Source organism: Amblyomma americanum, chromosome 3 (assembly GCF_052857255.1).
Source record: "Amblyomma americanum isolate KBUSLIRL-KWMA chromosome 3, ASM5285725v1, whole genome shotgun sequence".
Classification (NCBI taxonomy): domain Eukaryota; kingdom Metazoa; phylum Arthropoda; class Arachnida; order Ixodida; family Ixodidae; genus Amblyomma; species Amblyomma americanum.
Genome location: NC_135499.1, coordinates 111,405,201 through 111,426,147, shown reverse-complemented (window position 1 = coordinate 111,426,147; position 20,947 = coordinate 111,405,201). Strand labels below are relative to the sequence as shown.

Here is a 20,947-nt window from a genome sequence, read left to right as displayed (position 1 = left end):
ACTAATTCCCTCGTGTTGTTAAGGCGGTCCAGTAGCTGAAGCACGTACTCAACCACTGTCTGGTTCTCTCCTGTCTCCTCCCACATTTCTCTCAGCATTTGGAGGGGAGAGCGGAGGGCTCTTCCGTACACGAGTTCTGCTGGTGTAAATCCCGTAGCTTCGTGGGGGACTGACTGTTCGTAAAGCGAAAAGTGTGGCCGGCAGACAATCCTCCCAGTCTGCCTTATGCTCATAACAAAGAGCGCGTAGCACCCGCTTCAGCACCGAATGCCATTTCTCTACACTGTTGGACTGTGGATGATACACCGAGCTGTGTAGCAGTTTTATTTCGCATCTTCCTAGGAACGTGGTCTTCAAGGAGCTTTTAAAGGCCTTCGCCTGATCGGCTTGGATTTCGGCCGGAAATCCTATTCTCGCGTACACTGACAAAAGGGCGTCAGCTATTCTGTGGAGCTCAAGTCCTTCAACGGAATTGCTTCTGGAAATTTTGTGGGCGGACATAGCATGGTAAGCAAGTACTTATAGCCTGATTTCGTTTTAGGTAAAGGACCTACTGTGTCTATTACAAGCCGGCGGAAGGGTGCCGAGATCAACGGAACAATTTTCAGTGGTGCCTTCCATGTCTCTCCCGGCTTGCCCACGCGCAGGCACGCATTGCAAGATTTCACGTAGCGTTCGGCATCTTTGAAACAACCCGGTCAATAATATTCCATTAATAGCCGCTCCTTTGTTTTATTGATTCCCAGATGTCCTGCCGAGCCATTTCCGTGTGAGAGACTCAGAATGTCCGCTCTGTAATTTTCGGGCACGACAAGCTGATCAAATGTTTTGCCCTTTCTGTCCTGGTAGTGTCCGTACAGTAAGCCTCCCTTCTCATGCATCGTTATGTTGCGTCTCGCGATGCCCTCTTAGGCTGTAAGGTGCAGTGTTTCCAAAGTGGGGTCCTGCTTCTGCTCTTTTATTAGGGACTCCCTGTTCACCTGCAGAAGGCGATCAAAACTACGCGATGTTGGAGATAAAACGAATCCTTCAGCGTTTTCGGCCTCCTCTACCGACTTAGTGGCTCAAGTCCCTGGTCTCTCATCTGCTCGGTCAGCTGTCTGGCTTTCATTTCACGTCAGTTCCCTTCCCTCCTCATTTGTTTGGAACTATATGCTGGCTGGTGCGTCTCTGGCTACCTGAGGTTCGGGAATCTGACTTAGTTGAGATGCGAGCTGGCGAGTTTTCGACCTCGTCAAAGCCTGTATCACCACGCTTCCGAGCTTCTGGCCCCTCTCGCGTAGCAATTGATCTGATCGATTCGAGAAGAGGTAAGGATATTTAAGTGACACGGCCTTCGAAACTGCGCCCTCAGTGATTAGCTCTCCAAACGGTCCACAAATTCTCACTCTAGCTATTGGAAGGCACACACTGTGATCTTCTACTGCCTGTTTTATCCACGAGACTTCTCCCGTAAAATCGTCCACTGATACGTAAGACGGGTGGACAACGTCCATCGTCGCGGCGCTATCACGAAGCACCCTGCACGGTTTCCAGTTAACGTGCAGCTCGTGCAGTATGGCTTAAGGAGCTCTGGATTCTCGTCGTTATCCTCGACGCACGAGAACACCAAACGTTGCTTTGTACACTTGGCTGCAAAACACCATTGCAGTTGTAGCAACGAAATGGCCTACTAGCCTCAAACTCTTTTTTCGCGGCTTTGTCTGCTCCCTGTCTCTTCACCTGTTCACGCTTTTCTGGCGCTACCTTCGTTGCCTCTGATTGCTCCGAACTTCTAGCACTTCGCGTCTTTCTGCTAGGCCCTTTATCTCGCATCGCGTTTCGAGCGTGTGACGCACACTCTTCAGTGCTCAACCTTCTGCGCGAAACGTACTCCTCTGCCAGCTCAGCGGCCCTTGCAACTGTGTCGACTTTTTCCCTGTCTTGAACCCACAGTTTCGCCACTTGGGGAATGGTTCGGTAAAATTGCCCAAGGCAAAAACACTCGATGATTTTGTCTCGGCTTTCGTACACCTCGGCTCCTTTTAGCCACTCTAGCAGATTCGTATTTAGGCCATACGCGAAATCCGGATAGCCCTCGCTATCTTTTTTCATTGTGCTCCTGAAGCGCTGTCGGAAAGCTTCGGCTGACAGCCGGTACCTTTTTAGCAGGCTGGCTTTGGCTTTTTCGTAGTCAGCTGCGTCTTGTCTGCAAAGTCTCGTTATGACTTCAGCTACTTCACAAGACAAGAGTGTCAGAAGCCGTTGCGGCCATGTACTTCGAGCAAATTTCTCCCTTTCGCAAGTTCTCTCAAAGTTTCCCAGGTACAATCCTATGTCCCTTGTACTTTCATAGGGCTGCATGAATCTGTTCATTCTATATGACTGTACATCGCTTGCTCTTTCAGAAGACTCGGCTCTCGTACTGTCGCCTTTTTTTCCGATTTTCGTTTTGAATCTGCAATCGCTTTAGATTTCTTTCTTCTTTCTCAGCTTCCCTCTTTTGCCGTTCCTTTTATTTTTCCCATTCCGCTTCCCTTTTTCTTTTTCTTCCTGATCGGCTTTCTCTTTACGTGCTTTTTCTTCACGTACCAAATTCCACGTATCTACCAGCTGATCGTCCTCTACGTGTTTTTGAATTGCCCTGCATATTTCAGGTTTTGTAATTTTGCTCTGTACTTCTAAAGACAGTTCCTCGTATAACAACAGCAAGTCCGCCTTTGATAATTTTATAACGTCCATGACAACGCTTTCTCCGCTTTGGCAATGCTATCTTCAAAATGTCGTGAGATTACTTTTTCTCAATTGACATACACTTCCCAGTGATTCTAGATTATTTTATCAAAATCTGAAGCCTGGCGAATCCTATAGCAAAATGCCGAAACGCTTACCGGTTGAGAAAGCACGATGTCGCACGATCCGTCCTAGCTGCTGCCAACCAGTTATTAGAGATAAGGGGTCCTTGAGTGAGCTGACTCTTCCAGCGCCGCAGCTCCCTGCTACGGATAACGTTGTCGGACTTGGTTATGGAGGAAACGGTACAGGGGGTTTATTTAGATTATTTACAAGATTTAGGAACCCATTGGAGGGTGATGGGGAAGGTCGGAGAATCTTAGAAGATCTGAGGACGACCGAGAATTCTTTGGTCACGGCACTTATCATCCGGTTTAAAAAGGGTCCGGTCTCTAGGATTCCCCAGGTTCGAGGAGGTCTTCGCCAGGTTGGGCGTGTCCTAAAACTTGTGCTGTCGTACACACACACACACACACACACACACACCACATCACATAGGGACACGCCCCCGTCACATGTCTCGCCGGAGAGAGAGGGTGCCGCTGGACCACGGCCTCCCCCCCCCCCTCCCCAGAGCGAGCGTTGTCTTTGCGTCCGAGTGGCAGTTCTCACACTGTCAAGCCGGACACATCTTCCGAGAAGTCCGAATGGGCGAAGCGCGTGTGAACCGGCACAGTAGAATGGGTGAGCCACCCCTGCTCGGGTTGGCGGTCGCTAACTGCCTCAGTACCACACGGGTTGATCTGCCGGGAACAATGTTGTTTACAAACGGCGGCAGAGTCCTCCGCCGCGATTCCAATAACCCAACCGGGGACAGGCCGTGGGAACGAAGAGGCCTATTGCCGTGTAGGGACGCCGGCTGCAGGCGTCCCGGGCCGACTACACAGCTAAACTATTCGAGCTGTCGCCAGAATCCTTACAAGGGAATGGGAAGAGGTACTGGTTATGACATAAATGACGGAAGCCAACAGTCACCAAAACCTAGGAGCATGAAAATGTCTTTTTCAGTTTTGCAGTTTTTATCAATGAGAGTTTAACAAAAGCAGATGAAAAAACCGCCACATGCCGCCGGTGGAATCCACGACCTCGGAATTTCGCCATAGAGAGGAGCGCGTTTTAGATAGGCGAACTTTCTACTTTACATTACTTGCTACGCACCTGCACTGCTTATCACTGTGCACATAATGCTCTGGAAGAAGGCGATACATAAGGAAGCCCTGGCCTCTCATTCTCTGCCGTAGCAAAGAAGGGCCAGCCAGAGTAGTTGCACGTCTGGAAGATATAGGTGGAGGGGCAGAAAAAAAAAGCTCACTGCAGAGGATGCTGCTTCGGAACGTGCCAGGGAGTGAGCAAGTAAGCATGCGCTACATAAAATTTAAAGCTGGTAATCGTAGTCGCGAACGACAGGAGCAAGATTGTCGCCCTCCTCAATCTATGTGGCCAAAGTTAACCAGCGGAATATAAGAGCTGCCTGGAGAGAAATATATTTTGAAGACCGTGCAGAAGTACAGTAAACCTGTGGGCTGCCAGTAACACGCTGTTCTAGATTCCCCACTCCATTGTCAGTCATTGGGGGCTGGAACTCATGCTTTTTAGAGCTTTGATGAACGAGTAGGCGCATGAATGAATTCCTCTGCTTAGCTGCTCTTTTGTGCCTGCCATATTCTTTTCATATCCAGCCTCGAGCGGTTTTCGTTAACATGAAAAACGCGCTGACCTGTCTAGTGGTTCCTTTCTATCAGCATTCGTTTTTTATCTCTGGTGCGACTTTCCTTTACAATAAACTACTGAAAAGCCTGCGTTAAAGGAGGGTTAACGTATCTGCTGCCACTGTTGGCAGAATATCGCTGGCCCCCCCAAAAAAGTGAGCCTTTCCATCACATCATTCAACCATTGCATAATTTCCGCCTAGAGCATAACGCTTACCAGTGGAAAATTTTAGAATCTCACCCATTTTGAAGCCAATCTAACTTACCCCTTCTCAGAACTCGTATAGTACCATTTCGTCCTGTGAGTTGCAGTTAGAGCTCTGTCATTCATGGAACCTCGGGTGGCCATAGTGCACTTCGCAATGTTTCGGTTCCGGGGGTCGCTTTCAAAGTTTCGGTACCTTCTCCTCCAATGAACTGAAACAAGTGGAAGGAAAGAGAAGTCAGGGTCAAAGCCCTCACTGATCAGTATGGGCGGCAGATGAGTGCAATGCTTTTCTTGGTGTAGTTTTACGCACTCCGACCCAAATGCCTCTAGCGCATGTGGCGTATTTTATTTCTTGTTTCTTCATCTGGATTGCTGCGAGCAAGTTTCGTAGAGCGGAAGGTATTTTAAACTGCGCTTCTTTTCTTTGCTCCCGAATGTAAACGTTTCAAAGAATGTTACAACTGTAAATGTTTTCTGCTTACTCTCAATAGTTGCGTTAAGACGGAGACTTGGGCAAGTTTGTACAATACTTAAGAAGGAAAAGAGCGCAGAAACACGAGACGTGAAAGAAAACGACGGTGCAACGCGTTGTTTAACTGAAGTTGTATAACGGGGATTGGTGGTTTAACCAAAAGTGCAATATGAATGTTAGAAGCTCTCAAGTCTATTAGTGGAACATGGAAAGCAAAATTTATGTCTCACGTTAGCATCGCGTGTGACGGCAAGCATGAAAAACGGAGTTCCGACTGAATGCGGGCTATGCGTAGTAATAGCTTTCGTCGCCTGCAGCGGCGAATAGTGAAATGATGATCTCCTCATGTTCACTTTAATTGCTGGTTCAGGTTTTGACTGGACGTAGGGAATCAGACTTATCTTTGTTCTTTTGCATTTTGATTTGAGCGCTTGACCAATGTATATTTGTCCCGGTAACCCAATCACCGTAACTTCTTAAGTATCAACTCCAGAGCACGTTGTTTATATTTTAGGTGGTGATCGCTACAAATGAGCTGTATTTTGAAACAACCTAACCTGGCTGGAATTCTAGTTCTGACGGAATCCACACAAATTTAAATAAGAAAAACAAAACAGAAATGGCATGGAGGTGCACAAATCATTAGTTAACTAGTGGTGTGGAGTGGTTCTTACACTGAGCTTACATTGCCGTTGTGCGCATGTCGATTAGGCCTGTCAGAACAGCTATCCCACATGCCCTAAAAATCGAACTGCCACCAAGCATACTCCACGCAAATTATTCCTTGGTAGAAATCTCCAGAAGAGTGCGGTGAGTGGTAGTTGGTGCGACATTATGGAAACAATGAATAACTGCGCAAAAAGGACAGGACAAGAAAGAAGTATCACACGAGACAAGCGTATCGCGTATTATCGGAAAGTGTAATATATGGTCGTTGCTCTTTTTGATGTCTCGTACAAATTAGCGCAGGGTCATATTTAAAGGTCAGCGAACATGCCACCCAAGCGTGCTCAAATTTTTTCAAACTGTAAAAGTGGGCCGAAGAAAGCAGTGCGGAAAATTTTGAAACTTATATGAGTACTCAATGATATATGAACCCGAACGACGTATAATCAGAGGGCGGCCGGCAATTCGCAGCGTGTCCAAAGAAAAAAATATGTCTCATACTCAACTATGCATCCAGCACAATTACACACCCGCCAGTTTCGTCACCTTCCACAGCGTCCGAAAGACGAGTTGTCCTGTCGTAAGCTCTTTCGGCGTCGAAGAAAGACACTACGGTTGAGCGTGTAGCAGCGTCACCTCTTTAGGGCGGACTGCGCGAGGAAGATGAAATCACACAAGCCGCGTGCCTGTAAGGATCGGGCTCTCGGTCACTACCACCACCACTATTACCACTCCTTTTCCCGTCAAAACTTTCCTGTATCCAGTATTTAACCGCCAGTGTCTTGGCCACTCCCCCGTAGTGGGTATGTGCCAGCAACGTCCGAGGCCTTCCTTCCTTCCTTCCTCTCGGCCTATTTGAGGAGATCAGAATAAACTTGTTCTGGAGTCCAGAAGAAGGCTGAATTAGGGGTCCTGTTTCCACCTGCGCTCTAGAGCTGGTGACCCGGACGTGACTCCTGCGGCCTTTGTTGAGGCGAGATAAAGCTAAGGAGCACCGATAGGACCGGCTCTTCATGCAGAACGCGCAACACAGCTCGGTTTCGAATCCTACGCCTCAGGCCCCTGAACCCCTCTCAACTGTTGCGGTCCGCCTGCCGCCCAACTTGGAAAGGAAACCAGCACACTGGTTTGTCCAGATCGAGGCGCACATCGACATGGCCCGAATGACATCGCAAGCCACGCGGTATTTACACGTCACCTCCTCACTACCTCCAACTGCGGCTGAGGAGGTAGCGACATCCTGGACCAGTTCCGGTTTAAGCCTCCGGGGATCCCTGTGACACCGCCCCCCCCCCCCCTCCCTTCGGAGCGAACGCGCATTCGACAGCTTCTGTTCGCTGAGGACCTCGGAGCATGTCGCTCTAGTCAACTGCTCTGTCGTATGCTGCAGCTTCTCAGCGCACGAGCCCCAAAGGCGGATGATACTGTTTTAAGTGCGCTCTTCATCCAACGGCTTCCGGTGGTTGTACAGATGTTCTTATCCGCTGCATCGACTAGAACCTCTCCACACTCGCCCAATCAGCCGAAAGGCTGTGGAGGTAGGAACATCCTGTCCACAACCTGCCACGTCCGCTCTAGCACAGCCCCTGTCCCTCCGCCACACACCTCACCCGAAGCATATGGTCTGGTCTTCATCTATCGATCAGCTCTGTCACCGCATAGATCAGCTGATGGCTACCGCAACGCCTCGCCGCCGCTGTCGGCATCGCCTGTGCCAACAAACGCTGTATGTCACCCCGTCCCGTTGCCGAGGGGTATCGTTCGATCCGGTGCCGTCCCGTAAAAAAGTCTTGAGTGCATGCTTACCAGAAAATTGTAAGAGCAGTATTCATAAGCTTGGCTTAGACGCAATGCTTAAAGTTTCCTGAGAAAATGCACCTTAAGCAATAGGCTATCGAACAAAATGCTTCGTTCTTTTCTTGATGCGAAAGCTTCACTATGCTATGTTTTCAAGAGAGTAGCATCAGTGCAGTCCCGTAAGAGGTGTCACGTGGTGTCACGTGGTAGGTCATCCCTATTGAAAAATCTCGTATATATGTGTTAAATATGTCTCATATACACGCAATTATTGGATATGTGTCCACATATATGGTCGTATGAATACGTGCTCGTATGGCATACGCGTTCTCTCCACAAATGGCGAAACACATATATACGGGTGATACGTGCCTCATATATACGCTATTAGATACGTGTCACTCCGGTCCCTCGTATATACGAGGGCCACGTAACCTTCGTACAGATACGAGGGCCTCGACATGGGGATACAATGGCCTTGCAACACGTACTCTGGTGTACAGTTAATAGCTCTGAATATGTAGGCTACCTGAATGAACTTGCAACCCTTCAGTGCAGCAAATGCTGCATCCCAGCAGTAAATACCAGGCTGCAGTCAATGAAATAATTTTTCTTGCTGCCTTTATTTTATCATTTTTATCTGACTACAGCCATTGACTACAGGGGCAGGTGCAGGCGATGATTACTTGATGTCCCTCAGCATGTCCGCCAGGTAGCAATTCAACTGCTCTGCGCATTTTCTCATCCTCGGCAGCTTGTGCAGCTTTGATGTATGCATCAAATGCATCTGAAAGAGTATTAATCATGACAAAATTGAAGACATGCAGGTGCTGTAAAATAAAGGTATTTAAGTCATGCACACTTAAATAAACAAATGCCTTTGTCAGTCAGGAAATGTACCTAAATAAGAGGCTTACTGCCCACAGCTGCTAGTTTTTCTGAGCTCATCCGAGGCTTCTGCATGCCACCAGCCTTAAGCGATTGCCGGCATACTGAGCCGGTGATGCTCCTTCCCTGAATGCTCTTTCCCCTAAGGCTCTTCGGGGAAGGAGCATCACCAGGAAGGAGCGTCACTTTTGTGGCGTCCTTGCAAAACAGGAAGTCTCGACCGTGGGAAAGAACCCAGCGCCACCGCTCTGCACTGACAAATTCCGCTCCCGAGGTGGATCTGCAATAAAACAGCTGCACATATGCTTTGTATAAAGCCCTATAACAGATTGGGGAGAGAAGTATTTGCAACATTAAAACTGCTAAAATCCTATTCCTCAGGACTCCTATATGTAACATTAAGAAAATGGCAGTTTTCCTTGCAAACGCTACTAATGATAAAACATGACACATCGCTCTCTTCTTCGGAGTGAGCAGCACGATGGGCCACCAGGTCACGTTCATGTGCAATCATATAAGCTGCCTTTGACAACATAGATGAGCCTTTTTATCTTTACTTCAGGCTCCACTGCACCCTGGCAACAGTAATGCTGCCAAATATTCGGAAACACAGAACCAACAGATGAAAGATTATGAATATTTAAAACACAGCAATTAAATCTTAGCACTAGAGGCTGTGCTAATTAGAACATGAAAGGTGAAAGGTTGTGGTCATGGCTTAGTGATCTAAGAGTTCATTAAGCAAAGCTGCCCTGAGCTGTCACAGGTTCAAATTGTGCCTGGGGCTCCTGCGCAGGCAATATTTTTCCGCTCCACGCCATTTGGATGGAAAATTCCACGTGTCCGAGAGGTGTGCACTGATCCTCAGCCCTATACGTTTCCACAGTTTCTAGATTGTTTGCCTGCAGTTACCAAGAACGAGAGCTAAAAGCATTTCAAGCTTACAAACTAGTTCTAAATATGAGAAGCCATCGTACCTGGCCATTGACCTCAGCAAGAACACCTGGATTCCATGGTGCAGCAGGATTCATGCTAGTGGAAGCCTGGAAAGTGTGCAAAGTGTTCGCATTTGCAACAAGAGTAATGTACAGTGTCGGTGAAGTCTTAAGGCCAAAGGCTTTTCGCTTCAGCCGCATAACAGAGCCATTACAGCAATATTAAAGACCAAGTGACCTTGAAGTGCTAGCAGGTTTCTTCTTGCGATACAGAAGCTTCCTGCTTGACTACTGTTTTGAATGATCCGCTACATGAATTATTCTAGGAACATTGATTTCACTGCAGCTGAATGCTGTAGCCTTAACACTTTTGACCTAGACTGTACATGGTACATTAAAGGGACAGTGAGGAGAACTCAATCAAATTTCTTTTGTAAGCAAAATCTGATAGTTAAGCATTTCATGGCTTTGTTGCCGCTTGTCCGAGAGCGAAAGATGCATTTATTTCAAAGAAATTTGCATTCGAAGTTGAAAAAGTTTTTCCCGCCACTCCGATTCAAACTCGGGAACTCTTATGACATCACGGCGCACTCTTATGACGTTACAGGACGCAGTGACAAGAAACATGACGTAAACGCAGACTCCGTGATTTCTCGCGGCTAGCGGTGCGGTCTAGCAGCAGCCAAAATGAAAGCTACCGCCGCCACACGTTGAAGGCATCTATCGGGGGTCGCTACCATTGCTTCGTTTATGTTTGCACCAGCATCTTGCCAGCGTTACGATGGATCCCGTTCCCGAGCCCGATGACAAAGTTCTCGCAAAAACTCCGGCCTGCATTTCAGCGACCTCTGCCCCACAGAACGTGCGATGCCTTTGAGGGAGCACGGTTAGTTAGGCGCTGGCGGGTCATTCCCCCTTCCGCCATGAGCAGCCGTTGCAAATTAAATATCATAACCCCAGTGCGGGGAGTCGCGAGGGGCCAGGACAAGGTCAGTGCGTCGCGCCCATCGGAGGCTGGCCGGGGCTTTGGGGTCAACAGATTGTGATTCCTTGAACGGCGCGGTTGCACGGTGCAGAAGACTGCGTCCAGGTCTCCCACGGTTGCAAGGGCGAGGTTATTTATTTATTTTTTTGCCACAAAAACGGATGGGTACTCAAGGGCGCTCGCATTTAAAGTAGGCGGCTTGAAAGTAAGGCCGACGCTTCAACGGCTTCTCCGCATTTCCGGAGGTACAGGGTCCACTGGATCGGGTTCTCTCGCCCACTTGCATGTACCTTCAGATGTGTACTGTGAATGGATTAAATTAGCTGAGAGTTCGAAAAGAACAGCACCGCTTAACGACCGAAGCTATTGAATGATGTCACAACGCGCACCTCGCCGCGGAACCGTATCAGTCTGGTCTGGCTGGCACAGCTGGCGCACTCGGCGCGAAATAGAGACATGCTCTAAGTCTCCGCCAATGTGGTCAGAGTGCGCCTAAGATGCCGAACGCGTCACCGGTCAAGCGCAGTTGGAGTATAGAGGGTCTCGCTTTGGCCGACGTGACATTGGTGTGCAGTGCGCGCGCATGCGTTACGCCAGGCTATAAACGCGCATTAAAGGGACACTGAGGAGAAATTGAGGTTGCCTTGTATCGATAGAATACAAGCTCCTGATCACAAAAACGCAACTCTTACAGAAAACAAAGCTCTTGTAAGGTAGAAAATAGCAAGGACCAAAACACAGGTATCGCCGCCACAGGGCAATCTCGCAAGTACAAGCCTGATGATGTCATAGGACAAGAGACGCCACCTTGGAGGAATGTTCCTTTTTACATGGAAGCTGCTAAATCTCTGAGGCTGACAAAAGAAGGTTGCGCGGTTCAATATTGAAGTAAGTTTTGTTTTAAAACCGATACCGCACTTTTATCACACCAGGAACACAGACAAAACACAACCTGAATGTTGGAAGCAAAGAAAACCAATGCTTGGGGGCGCCACAGGCAGCCACGAGAGTTTCGATTTGTTATGGCGCTTCGCGTCTATGAGCTTTGCGTGCCCCGAGGTTTTGTTTTTGACGCACCTCTATTTACAAGTGCCGAACAGCAGAGGAACTCCAAGTGCCGCTTCAAGTGCTAGTTAACCTTTGAAGGAGCCTGTTAAGGCTGGTCAAATGATCGCCACGGTCGATGAAAAACTATCATGGCACGATGGTCGGTGATCGTACAAGGCAGTTCGCAGTATAAAGAGCACTTGTGTCTTCACATGCTCGCCCGGCGAAACATTCTTGGCTGTGCCAGTCAACTTCAAACTACTTAACGGAAATCATTTATTAGGGACGGGAGACAATGTACAAGGCAGTTAAAAAAAAATGGATGGCCTAGCTGTGTTAGGCCAGGATATACGTAGCGAAAGCGCGGAGACTTCTGCATCGGAAGAGTGCAATCACTAGATGCGCCTTTATTCATGATTAAATCTTGAGCCGTCGTGGCGGAGTGGTAGAGTCTCCGCCTAAAACTACAAAGGCCCTTGTTCGATTCTGAGCCTTGGCACAGGTTTTTTTTTCAGTGAGTGGGCGGGGGGTTTCAGTGGCTACCATAGGTGCCGCCACTGAATACGTTGGTTAGCTGTTAAGCGCAGGCTCTGTTAAGGTGCGTTTACACTCCGGAGTAATGCGCGCGCGCGCTGCATGGCGACGTCACGTCGGCCAAACCGAGACCCTCTATGCTCCAACTGTGCTTGACCGCCAACGCGTTTGGCAGTTTCGGCGCACTCTTACCGCACTGGCGGAGACTTTAAGCATGTCTCTATTTTGCGGAGGGTGCGCCAGCCACCGCCGGCCCGTCCAGACCGATTCAGCTCTGCAGCGAGGTACGTGTTGTGCCGTCATTCAATAGCTTCGGCAGTTGGACGCAGCTGTTGTTTTCGAGCTCTCGGCTAATTTAATCCATTCACAGTACACATCTGAAGGTACATGCAAGTGGGCGAGAGAGCCCGATCCAGTAGACCCCGTACCGCCGGAAACGCGCGGAAGCCGATGAAGCGTGGGCTTTACATTCAAGCCGCCAACTTTAAACGCAAGCGCCCTTGAGTATCCATTCGTTTTTTTGGCAAAAATAAAATAAATAACCTGGCCCTTGCAACCGTGGGAGACCTTGATGCCGCCTGCTGCACCGTGCAACCGCGCCATTCAAGGAATGGCAATCCGTTCGCCCCTAAGCCCCGGCCAGCCTCCAATGGGCGCGACTCACCGACCTTGTCCTGGCCCCTTGTGACTCCCCGCACTGGGGTTATGATATGATTTGCAACGGCTGCTCATGGCGGAAGGGGGAAACAACCCGCCGGCACCTAACCTAACCGTGCTCCCTCAAAAGCATCGCCCGCTCTGTGGGGCTGAGGTCGCTGAAATGCAGGCCGGAGTTTTTGCGAGAACTTCGTCGTCAGGTTCGGGAACGGGATCGATCATAACGCAGACAAGACGCCGGTGCAAACGTAAACGAAGCGACAGTAGCGACCCCCGATAGATGCCTTCAACGTGCGGCGGCAGTAGCTTTCATTTCGGCTGCTAGACCACACTGCTAGCCGCGAGAAATCACGTCTGCGCGTACGTCACGTTTCACGTCACTGCGTCCTGTAGCGTCATAAGAGTGCGCCGTGATGTCATAAAGTTCCCGATTTTGAATCGGAGTGGCGAGAAAATCTTTTTCAACTTTGAATCCAAATTTCTTTGAAATAAATGCATCTTTCACTCCCGGACAGGCGGCAACAATGCCTTGAAATGCCGAACTATCAGATTTTGCTAACAAAAATAATTTGATAGAGTTCTCCTAACTGCCCCTTTAACAGAGCCTGCGCTTATCCGCTAACCAACGTATTCGGTGGCGGCATCTATGCGCGCCACTGAAACCCCCCACCCACTCACTGAATAAAAAAAAAAAAAACCTGTGCCGAGGCTCGGAATCGAACCAGGGCCATTGTAGTTTGAGGCGGACTCTACCACTCCGCCACGACGGTTCAAGATTTAACCATGAATAAAGGCGCATCTAGTGAGTGCAATCTTCCGCTGCAGAAGTCTCCGCGCTTTCGCTACGTATATGCTGGCCTAACACAGCTAGGCCATCAATTTTTTTTAACTGCCTTGTACCTTGTCTCCCGTCCCTAATAAATGATTTCCATTAAGTAGTTTGAAGTTGACTGGCACAGCCGGGAATGTTTCGCCAAGCGAGCGTACGACGACACAAGTGCTCTTTATACTGCTAACTGCCTTGTATGATCACCGACCATCGTGCCATCATGGTTTTTCATCGACCGCGGCAATCATCTGACCAGCCTTAACAGGCTCCTTCAAAGGTTAACTAGCACTTGAAGCGGCACGGAGTTCCTCTGCTGTTCGGCACTTGTAAATCGAGACGCGTTAAAAACAAAACCATGAGGCACACAAAGCTCATAGACGCGAAGCGCCATAACAAGTCGAAACTTTCCTGGCCGCCTGTGGAGCCGCCAAGCATCGGCTTTTTTTGCTTCCAACATTCAGGTTGTCTTTTGTCTGTCTTCCTTGTGTGATAAAAGTGCACTCTCGGTTTTAAGACAAAACTTACTTCAATATTGAACCGCGCAACCTTCTTTTGTCAGCCTCAGAGATTTAGCAGCTTCCATGTAAAAAGGAACATTCCTCCAAGGTGGCGTCTCTTGTCCTATGACGTTATCAAGCTTGTACTTGCGAGATTGCCCTGTGGCGGCGATACCTGTATTTTGGTTCTTGCTATTTTCTACTTTACAAGAGCTTTGTTTTTCAGTAAGAGTTGCGTTTTTGTGATCAGGAGCTTATATATTCTATCGATACAAGCCAACTTCAATTTCTCCTCAGTGTTCCTTTAATTGGCATCTCCAGGAGATTTTAAAGCACTTTGAGTTTACTATCACATTACACTTCTTGAACCTTGTCTCAGTTGCAAGAAATAATTCTGCAAAATAATGAAATGTCAACAACTAGAACACAAACAAAAACTGCATTTCAACCACAAAGCCATCGCTAAGCAATACTGCTCCGAGCTGCCACAGGTTAAAATTGTGCCTAGGGCTGCTCTGCAGGCAATTTTTTTTCTGCTTCATATTATTCGGACAGAAAATTTCCCATTTCCAAGAGGTGTGCAGTGATGCTCATCCCCATGTTTCCGGTTTCTAGATTGTTTGCCTGCATTTATCAAGGATGAGAGCTAAAAGCATTTCAAGCTTACAAAATCATTCTTGTAAGATCGACAATTGGGCTTTGATGCCCCAGCGCCCCGTGCTGAAGAAGGAGCAAAACACAGGCGGAAGACGAGGCTGACAAAGTTCTGTTTGGCACACAGAAAACGCTTGGCTACCGAGGTGCGCTGTACTAGCAAAGATTGTAGCCGTCGACACTTCTTGTTAGCACTGCGCACCCAGCCCCTCCACAAGTGTAAAGACGCAAATCAAACAAGAAGTGTGGACGGCCACAATCTTTGTTAGCACGGCGCACCCCGGTAGCCAAGCGTTCCTGAGCGCCAAACTGAACTTTGTCAGCCTCGTCTTCCGTCTGTGTTTTGCTCCTTTATCAGCACTGGCCGATGGGGCATCAAAGCCCACTTGTCTTACATTCTAAATATGCGACATCTTCATACCTGGCTGCTGACCTCAGCAAGATATCCGGGCTCTGTGGTGCAGCAGGATCCATGCTAGTGGAAGACTGCAAAGTATGAAAAGTGTTCATATTTGCTACAAAAGACTAATGTACAAGGTAAATTAAACGGCAACTTCAGAGGATTTTCAAACATATTCTGTTTACTATCACATTACACTTCTTGAGCCTGGTCAGAGTCCCGAGAAATAATTTTTCCAAATAAGGAGCAAAGAAATAATGAAATACCATTAACTAGAACACAAAAAAACTTGATTTCAATCAACAGATCAAAATATGATGTTAAAGGGTTTTACTGGTAACACTGGTGACTCACATTCTGTAATGCACCAACTAGCTTTAAAGGAGTATAAACACCCATCTTTTGGGTGTGAGTTTTTGCTTTCTAATGAGGCATCAGGTATTATTATACATGGATTACCTTGTGGTATTTTCCTATTCTCAAGTCTAGCAAGAGAACAGCAGTTCACAATTGGTAGCGAGGTAAGGGAAAAGGTAAAGGAATACGTTTATTTAAGGCAGGTATCAATACTGACAACTGATCCGGATCATGAGGGAATAACTAGAAGGATAAGATTGCGATGGAACGCATATGGCAGGGTCTCTCAGGTAATGAATGGCAGTTTACCAATATTCCTCAAAAGAAATGTGTACAACAGCTGCATCTTACCAGTATCCACCTATGGGGCAGAAACGTGGAGGCTAACAAAAAGGGTTCAGCTTAAGCTGAGGACAACGCAGTGAGCCACGGAAAGAAAAATGATAGGCGTAACGGTAAAGCAGTATAACACCTACCGTTTGGGTGCGTGATTTCTTGCTTGTAACGATGCATAAGGCATTATTATACATGGAGTAGCAGCTAGTAATCTCTTACGACCGCTTAATAATTTATAATAGTATTTATTTTTCGTCCAGTTTCGGCTTCAACACTTGAACAAGGACAGTGACGTCAATGTGTGCTTACACGTCACGAGACATGAAAACACAGCAATATAATCACTGCTTGCACATTTGTTGTCATTCCAGCAATTGAGGAAGGCTGATTTCAACACTGCAGTAAATTAGAACAATAAAGCAGCGATTCTATGGACATTTTTCCATGGCTCACGTGAAGGAAAAGCCCTCTTTGACGTCAGAGCCATCGTTCGGCTGTTCCAAAACTGAAACAGCATGCCAGAAAAAAACAATTATAAATTATTTAGCGGTCGTAGGCAAACATCACATGGTGATTCATGCCTAGTAGCGTCTTCTGCATCATTGAAGAAAAGAAAACATGCCACCAAAATTAGGTGTCTATACTCCTTTAAGAGACCGGAAGCAGGAAGAGTGGTTGAGGGAACACACGCGGGTTAATGACATCCTAGCCAAAATCAAGAGGAAGAAATTGGCTTGAGCGGGGAATGTAATGCGAAGGTAAGATAGCTGTTGGTCCCTAAGGGATTCCAAGAGAAAGAAAACATAGCAGGGGGCGGCAGAAGGTTAGGTGGGCGTATGAAATTGAGAAGTTTGCAGGCATAAGGTGGGCGCAGCTGGCAAGACATGGTTAATTGGAGAGACATGGGAGAGGCCTTCACCCTGCATTGGGTGCAATCAGGCTGATGATGAAGATTCTCCCATGACTACTAAATAATTTATAATCGAATTTCTTTCTCGCGCCGTTTCAGTTTCAAGAGCTGAATGGGGACTATGACGTCAAAGTGAGCTTATAGGTCATGCGAGGCATGAAAAACTGCAATATAATCGGTGCTGCTACATTTGTCATTCCGACTATTGAGGAAGGCTGGCTTCAACACTGTAGTGAATTAAAACGATCAAGCAGCAATTATATCGCATTTTTTCCATGCTTCACGTTACATATAACCTCTCTGATGTCACAGTCTTCACTCGGCTGTTGAAACCGAGACAGCATGGCAGAAAAATTCGATTACAAATTATTTATAGGTCCCAGGCAAACACCACATGATGATTCATTCATAGCAGTGTCTTCTGAATCATTGTAGGGAAGAAAACATGCCACCAAAATAAGGTGTCTATACATCTTTAAATCTTTAAATTATCATTGGGCTTTTTCAAATTGCCGTGCTCGGAGAGCCTGTTCGCTGCCAGAAAATTCACTCCTGACAGGAAGGTGCATCATGCTCACATGAACTAGTCGCCGCCAGAACCAGCCTGCTGGCAATCATGGCGCCAAGGCCGTCCATGGATCACGGAAGGCGAGTGCCCTCTGCTGCTTTGCTTGCTGTTGCGTCTCATTGCTCGCATGCGTACGGTAGAAATCTGATCCTTGGGAGCGAAAGAAAGGACGTTAGTTATTCAGGGCAGCCGCGGACTCATGCACTCAGATGCATACATCGGCGGCAACAACGCAAGTATATGTCCTTCAGTGCGTTGTGTGCTGTTGTGAAGTCTGCATGTAAGCTTCGAGATATCCTGAAAAGCGTCTGTGACGGGCAGTCGCACTCTAAAGACTTGCATTTGAAACCACCATGGAGGGTTAAATGGACAGCGTTAATTAGAAAGACATGGGTGAGGCTTTTGCCCTGTAGGTGTAGTGAGGCTGATGACGAGGAGGAGGGAAAAACTGCGCATGCACTGCTCAAACATGCTGTAGTCTCAGATTATTGCATATTTGTTAACTACACACTAATTACTTGGGCGCCAATGATCGACCCTGCCTATACTGACTCTCCTGTGGTAGTTGCAATTTCTGTTTGTAAACTAATTTCTGTGGGCTGTAAGCAGAAAACAATCAGGATATGTTCCCCTCAACCGTAGTCTGCCGCCCTCCAGCTGTTAATATTGCTGCCAGCAAGTAATGCACGCATTATTTTGACAAGCGTGCATATCAGCTGGTTGAACATTTTTCTGAAGTGCGTGCACTGTACAAATTCAGCTGCACGTCGTGTCTGTATGCTATCGCTTTTACTGCAGAGCTAGCACTCGAATGAAAGGCATTACAATCTGGCCTTGCATGTCGGCCCCGCACTGTGTGTGCAGGCATGATGATCCACACTGGGAAATTTTTCTTTTTGATGAGTCAAATGCAAGGTGAAGTATGCATACGGTATTTCTCAGGTATTTTAAGCACTTGTGGCAGAAGACCCGAGCACCAAGCTTTATGGCAACAACCGAATCGGCACACGCAAGGTTATGCTTCATCTTCAGCTGTGAAATGAAAATGACCTCCGTAGAGAACAAAAATTTTGAACAACAAATTTGGCAGAGCACACATGCACGCCAGCCGGCAGCCACTACTTAAAGGGTCCCGACCACCCTCTGGCTGAAAATGTCCTCTACCAAGGTTGTTGTGAGGCACCGTCCCCGGAACACACAACGGCAAACAATCTTTAATAAAAGACATTATATTGGAGTTACATATATGGCAAACTAGCTACTTTTCCATGCTCCTCTCCTTCCATTCCCTCTCAGAGGTTTTTCTCCCTTCCGCTTGGTCCACTAGCTTTAGTCCTCCATCCCTGCTTGTTCTGTGTGGCTGCCCTTCCGTTTACAAGAGTAGACAGCACCCCTTTTGTTTGAAAGTCAAATGGGGAGCTTTCGGTGGCGTCGGCGTTGGGCCTATTATGAACGGAATGCACACCAGCCGAAGAGGATTAAGGTGCAGATCCCATCGACAGGGATGACCACGGTGGCGCAGCAACAGCAGCGGCAATTTCGACAGCGTCATCAGGTGGCCGACGACTGCTCAAAAAGAAAGGATGACTAGCTGGGAAGGAGCCTGTTCTTCTCACGCTCGGGCTCGATGCAAATGACCTTCCCCCTTTGACTGGTTCCCTGCAAGAAGCGACCGACGATGGACAGATGACGGGAAGAGGGGAACGGTGCCTTCCAGTAATTAATCGTGTCTTGACAAGAGCCGCCCCGACCGCAGAGAGCCCACCGCAGTTGTAGCCCACAGCGCAGCACCGGTGTTTTCGATAGACACGTGAATAATAATTATCACCCCTCGTGAATAATAATTATCAGAGGCCCTATCCGTGTCTCACGTGGCCCGATTCGCTTTGGTATGCCGCATAACCGAAGAATAGCAGGGCTTATAAATTTCCAGCAATACATATATTTAACAAAGTATCATGGCACTGAGAAAACAGGCCGCCGAGTTGCAAGCCGAAGCTAAGACAACGTGCTGCAATGAGAGAAGTGCGCTGTCCCGCAACGCCGTATCGGTAGGCTCGATACAAAGCTCTCTGTTGCTGAAGGCAGCCTTGCTGCTCCCCCAAACAATAAATATTTTAGACAACAATGCGAGGAGGCAATACGAAAAATGAAACTTTGACCTGACATGAAGCACACAATATATGAGAGAACAAAAACAGAACGATGCTTCCATTCCACATGCGGTTCTCTAGTGTCCTACGCAATCTTTTACAATGGTAGCATTTAAGCAATATCTCTATACTACAATTCAAAGATCCGCTACAAAGCTCTCTGTTGCTGACGGGAGCCTGGCTGCTTCCCGCAACCATAAATATTTTAGACACACACAAACAGAGACGCCTGCCTGGCTCTGAAGTATGCTGCTATGTAGTGTACATATCGCGACTGGTAAGCGTGCGAGTGGCAGTAGCAGAGACATCCGCAGTAAAACTTCGCCCAGTACATACATGTATCTGTGCAACTGTTGTTGCTGGCTCAGACTTTTCAAGGCCCATTGCAGTGATTTTTCTCTTCGACACCCTCTGGATAAGCTCCGCTTTTGTTACTGGAAAACAAGAAATGAGAGATAAAATAATGAAAGCGACAGCAAACACAGGGCAAGCTACGGAAACGGATCAGTTAGTGTGTCGCGTTCATTGCTTTCTAAAAATCATATGATGCGAAAAATTAGCAGATCTGAACACAGCCGATTTCTCCCTGCCTCATGCAATTACTTGAATTCATGAAAAAAATCACAATATATTATTTCGCTCAGAGTGACGCTTACGTCGAGACCTGCTACAACGCGAAGAGGCAGTTTTTCCCTTCTTTGGGAAGCATGCGCTGGGCTGCTGTGTGCTCGGATCGCAAGCACAGAGGAAGTGGTATGGTAAGCGTTCTGCAAGTGCTCGCAACAGTAAAAAAGCATGTGCATCGACTTTATGTAAAACGCCACCAAGCTTTGCTAAAAGCGTTAGGCTTGACTGTACACGCATCACACGTTTGGCACTTCTGAAATCTGACCAAGTAGCGAAGTAACTACAAAACTCACCTCCAAGCTCCATTACTTGGGCGGAATAGAATGCCTTCTCATCTTTTCCGCCGCGCCAGTAGGCGTCCTTTTTTTTGCCAGGTCGCCAACGCCAGTAGGTGAGGCATCATGGATAGGTGTAGCGCAAAGGAAACAAGGACGACATAGAGACGTGTACGATAGCTTTTGCGCCGTCGGTCGAAGTATTTCACGTAGCATAGCTCGCCGCAGCTGACGAACCCATAGTGGAAGTGTCACATGTGGCTGCAAAACACACAATCTAATAACTGTAACAACCACACACACCGACACGAGTGACGACGCAAACGTTGGACGCAAACGACCGCATACTTGGATTGGCTTGGCGACGCGCACCGCACAGGGCACTGCATACGATGATGATGATGACCTCTTCTTTACAAACCAGAATAATAAATACGTTTTTTTCGTTCAATGTCGTCTGTTTGTTTCCTGCGGCAGAACTTGCGTCTCCGACCGTGATCTCTATACCACTCCATGTCGCAGCCTCCTCGTGCAGCGCATCCGGCCATCCAGTTGACTGCTGATTGACCGCATGTAGTAGCAGACGACGCGGGGCTCTACACACCATGAAATACTTATAGTTGAAAAGTTACAAATACTACTTTGAAGGGGAAATAGTTAGGAGTTCCGTG

At 47.7% G+C, this 20,947-nt stretch overlaps 2 long non-coding RNA genes across 2 annotated transcripts; both read right to left on the bottom strand.

The window, feature by feature from the left end:
• Positions 1–8,228: 8,228 nt before the first annotated feature.
• On the bottom strand, positions 8,229–9,538 carry LOC144123237 (uncharacterized). Its single transcript, XR_013313051.1, has 2 exons — positions 9,490–9,538; positions 8,229–8,411 (listed from the first exon to the last, which is right to left on the bottom strand). It is a non-coding gene; the product is annotated as an uncharacterized LOC144123237 (long non-coding RNA).
• A 5,548-nt stretch (positions 9,539–15,086) lies between these two features.
• Positions 15,087–19,755, bottom strand: LOC144123236 (uncharacterized). Its single transcript, XR_013313050.1, has 3 exons — positions 19,711–19,755; positions 17,232–17,371; positions 15,087–15,136 (listed from the first exon to the last, which is right to left on the bottom strand). It is a non-coding gene; the product is annotated as an uncharacterized LOC144123236 (long non-coding RNA).
• Positions 19,756–20,947: the final 1,192 nt, after the last annotated feature.